Genomic DNA, 5,127 nt, shown 5'->3' with positions numbered 1-5,127 from the left:
ACAGACATATATTAGTTATAGATTCCTTACTGCCCCACCCATCCTCCCCATTCTGCACACTGACTTCTAGGGATAGGGATTCCCTTGCAGGGCCCTAGTTTTGTGCACCAATGGTCAGTGTCATGCATGGGTCTGCGCTTCTGGCATTGAACATTGTGTCAGAACTGAGGTTAGCGCTCAGGAGCGGAGTCTAAGTAGACACTGCGGCGTCATCCCGCCGACCACGACGGTGATGACGGACGCGGAGTCGATCGATGCCACCTACCGACACGCAGGGGTACTGCTAAGAAAAAATGTCTTCGGATTCAGTCTGGTCCCTGAGGGTAATTCTAAGGTAAAGAATCTATAAATAATGTATGTCTCTTACAGATACATCGTACCCGAAGGTAAGTAACTTGTTCTTTTTGTGCCTGCCAGGTATGGTGCATCAATTGAGGGCAGATTATGAACAACATTAAGATATAAAAAAAACTGGGTGGGTGCCAGTGCACAGCCTTGGCGAACAGCTTAATTGATAAGAAATCGTTCAGTCACCTGGCCCTGGGTTCTCCAGAGAACCTGGGCATAATCGTGGATATATTCTTCCTAAAGCCTGTCTGAAAGGAAGCGTGGCTCAGTGGTTAGAGGCGGCAGACCCGGATGCTGAGATCGGCCGTGGACCAGGGTTCGATTCCCTGCCTCGGCGGGTCTCGGGCTCAAAAATTCCACGGACTCGACAATTCTCGCTCTGGTGCCTACTCGACTCACGGGGTCACACTCTGCGACTCTGGGCAATAGCTTGCTTAATCTCCACTACGGCCCCTCGTGGCGGGGTGCCTGGCTTTCACCTTGTGGATACCCGGCCGGGGTATCTCACAGGGGAATACCAGGACGGGTTCCCTAAGCAAGCGCCTTGAGACCCCTGGGTGATTAGTGCGCTATATAAATCGGAATACATTTACATTTACATTTACAAAGGAGGATATGTTGGCCTTAGCAGCAGTCCATTCCTCAATCTTGCTCAAGATCAGTTGGGCAGAATTTTTGCACAGTTGATCAAGCTGATCAGCCTGTAATTGGCTGGATGGAATCTATCCCCCTTCTTATATATCGGGACGACTTCCTCTCCCTTCCAAGAGTCTGGTACTGGGGCACCATTGATAATGACATTAGTTAAGAAAAGGTTATACTAAGACAATTTATCTCTTTCTAGCAGAAGGATATAGGCTGGAATGCTGTTTAATCCTGGAGCTCTACCTCTGGTTATTACATCCAGAGCTGAGGATGTCGGCCAGGTTAAGGAAAGGGCCAAGTATAGCTATAGAGTTGTCTGTTTGCACCGTCCCCAGCACAGTGTCCGGCTCATTAAATGGAGTTATTGAATAAAGATTGTAGAAATGTTCAACCCAGGTCTGGGGAGAAATGTTATTTTGCAGAGGTGAAGCAGATACCTATCTCCCCTCCACTTTACAAGTGCCCAAAACCTGGTGGAGTTCTTAAGAGAGAAAGCCAATTTGAGTTCCTGCCATTTTTCTTCCTCCCATTCTTTCGTAGCCCGAGCCTGGGCCCTTTTGTACCTCTCTCCACCCAGACTGATTTCTGTGATGTCCTTTGTGCAAAGTGCCTTACCCAGATATCTACCTGATAGTCTGAATTCCTTATTAAACCAATTGTTTACTTTAGGAACATTTTATTTGTGGCAGTTAATAGGGACTATAAGGTAGGACAATATTTTCTTGAAGTTGTTGTGGAAGCAGTCATTGGCATGCCACACTCTTCGTTTTTGCAAATCGTTTTTCCGAAGGTAGTGATAGATTGATCTTCACCTCGCCAGATGACCAAAATACCGTTGATATACACATATAACTGAAATCCCAATTGTCACAGACAAACCATGGGAACAAAAGCAGTGATTGGGATAGGACCGGGCCTGAACACCATTTTCCCTTGTCCATGTAGGATAGTCCCAAATCTCGATTGGTTGCTTTAGGAACAAGGGAGTTGTCCCTTCTCTGGCGGAGGCGGCCCCATTAGACTTGACCTTTTCCACGTGAGCAATTCTTCAGGGTGTGTGGTACAGTGCCACAGGTCACCTAACATACAAGAGAATACGTATGGCTAACCATATAGAACTATGGCTCCTGATAACCAGGTGCCTTAGAATATGTGCCAGGGACACTGCCTGTTCTCTCCTATATTTTCATATATATCTCTTTTTTTATTGTCCTCTCATAAGCTCAGAAGAAGATTACCACCACCAGATACCTGTAACAGACTGTCCTTTGGGCATGGTCCAAACATCATACACTTATCCATATAAGCCTGGGCACTCTGATTCGGGTGCAATGACTTCTCTATACCCTTAGACATATGGGGCTGACCGCTTGCAACAGGATACATGTGTAGTACAAGGGACATGGTTTACACACTCATCACTCATTTCTACTATGAGCAATCTGATTTTCGGGTGTGCTGATTTTCTGCCCTTTGGTTTATGGCGCTGACCCATTAAAAACACATGCCAGTACATCGTGGCATTTGCATTTAACTTCGATGGAGGCCCGTCGTTAGTGATTCTATTCCACGTGAAGAACCCTGCTGCATGTGACAGAGGCACGAAAGCCTTCAGCATGTAGTGCGTGTTCATTCAGATTCATGCTGCTGGCATGGGACTACATTTCCCAAGTACACATGGTCACGTGACTGCATCAGAGTGATTCGATTATACAACCTGAGTGAGTAGCCACACACCAAATTCGGCTTTAGCTAGCCCCGGATCCTCTATTCAAGCAAAAGCAATTACTCTGGGCACCGTCCTTCATCTGCAGCGGTTTAACGGATTGCTGGCTCCCCGTATACAGTTATGGGTCTCTGACCCTACATTTGTTATATCTGTAATTGTTTCTGCACCGAAGCAGCATGTTCCTTGTATGCAGAAATGGGTCCCTGAACCTACCTTTTTGTTTAACTTGAATCTTTTGTGCCTTGAGCGCGTCTTTTCTTTTTTTCTTGTTATGAAAACGTAAAGAATGTTGCATTTGTGTTAAAGATATGGACGTTTCAAAGCACACTATCTCATGTCGTAGGAAAGCTCTCAGTACACATGTGGCAGGTGTTTTGTCTTGAAAACAAAGCATGCTGCACCCATGCTGAGGTCAACAATTTTAAGCGCATTTCCTCCATTGCATCGCAGCCTTGTTAGTGCAGTGCACATCAAACACGTCCGCTGTTTTTACTTGAAGAATGTTGCATCTATGTTTAAACTAGGCAGTGTTATCATGGTTGTATGACGATCCATCGGCCGCAACCTCATCGCGGGCGTTCGCATCGCGGCAATTACTTCCTAAAGGCAGTCACAACGGCCATTTTCACATCGCACGTAGTTGCGACGCAAATGCGGCCATGTAATAGGATTGCGTGTCACATCGGTGACATTACATCGCGCGACACGACAACGCGATGTTTGAGCACAAAGTTAAATGAACGTGTGAGGTGTGTGCATAGGTTGCAAATCGAGGTTTCAACTCCCACTGATATAGCTCAGTAGGTTGAGCACCTGCATATGTTTCTGGTTAACATATCAGCGGGGCAAGCTCAATGTTATCCATCCTAAGTTAACTATATCTATCCGAGTACCACGATGGAGCTGTGTGTTTCCCAGCATTACAGTGTCTAGGGGTGATTCAGGTAAGGACTAGGGTGGAGTGATGCGTGTCTCTCAGCGTTGCCGTTTCTGGGGGTGGTGCAGTTTCAGAGCCGCAAGTGTCTATCAGCATTGCAGTTTTTGGGGATGATTCGGGTCAGGACTGAGGTGCAGTGGTGGAGCTTTGTGAGTTTCCCAAAGCAAAGGTATCTAGGCGATTCATTTCAGAACTGAGGTGAGGTGCAGAACTGTGTGTGTTTCCCAGTACATTGCAGAGCCGAGGTCCGAAAATTGGCCTGCACTGACAACAGTGATGCAGCGCCCAGACACACACTGCTCCAGCTTCTAGGAGCTGGTATTGAACGGCAGCGATCGGAGAGGGTAAGGAGGCGGCGCGACGGACTGAGCGGCTGCTGGGTTCATACATTACAAGGCTGAGCAGCAGAGTGGTTTCGTGAATGGAGTCCTCCTAGCCGGCGCAGATTCATGCAGGGTCAAGGGCTGAGCTGGGACCACGCACTCCCCCGCCCACAGAGCCAATCAAGCGCGCGCCACGCTTCTTGTTTGCACACTGTCCCCGCACTGTGCCACAGGCCAGGGTCGCATGCGAGTTCCATGTCTTCTGAGTGCCCAGAGTACATACATTGCAACGACGCTCATCTCGGCGGGCCGGCACGGCGCGTTCTTTCAAATGCTCGGACAATGGAACAAATGGAACAAGACCGCCACCCCTGCCTGCAGTGTCAGCAGAGGGGCCAAGGACTGAACGTGCCTGGAGTGTCAGTTGCCCTCTCAGCAAGAAGACTCCTTTCGAAGCCTGCATCGGTGGCAGCGAGGGAGGTTCACCCCGGATATCCAGCCAAATGTAATTTGTTTCCATTAAAATACACTAACCTTTTTGAAATTTCGCAGGCCTGTATAAATGGACTTTTATTCGCATACCCATGACACAGGTGGGTTTGACCCCGGTGAGCCCGTATACAGCTGGCACACAGATCGCATGACATCATCACACTCCACGCCTCACCCACAGGACCCAGGCACTCCACTCTTTGTATACCCAACCCAGGAAAATGCTGCTCGGCCTCTCCTAAACCTTCCTGCTTCACCCCATGCTTATGCGCATCACAGGCTCGGCGCAACAGGCCTGGAGCGAAGCCCCCTCATGCATGACACCCAAACTCTCCCCACGTAGACCACTCTCTGAAGGCCCTCTCATACTGATGTAAGCATTATTGTTTCATTATCACAAGCAGGTTTACACTAACTTGGAGGCAGAGGTTTGCTGTTGAGGAAACCTAGAAGCTTTGTTACATGCATCCACCCATACATCCATCCATCCATCCATCCAGACAGCCATCCATTAATCCATCCGCCATTCCATGCATCCACCCACCCACTCACCACACACACATCCGTCCACCCAGCACCCATAAATGCATCCATCCACCCATACACCAACCCATCCATCCACCCATCCATCCCCCAGCACCCATCCATCCACC

The sequence above is a fragment of the Lissotriton helveticus genome (genome assembly GCF_964261635.1).
Source record: "Lissotriton helveticus chromosome 1_1 unlocalized genomic scaffold, aLisHel1.1 SUPER_1_unloc_43, whole genome shotgun sequence".
Classification (NCBI taxonomy): domain Eukaryota; kingdom Metazoa; phylum Chordata; class Amphibia; order Caudata; family Salamandridae; genus Lissotriton; species Lissotriton helveticus.
The sequence above is the reverse complement of the archived record's forward strand: the minus strand, read 5'-3'. Positions refer to the sequence as shown.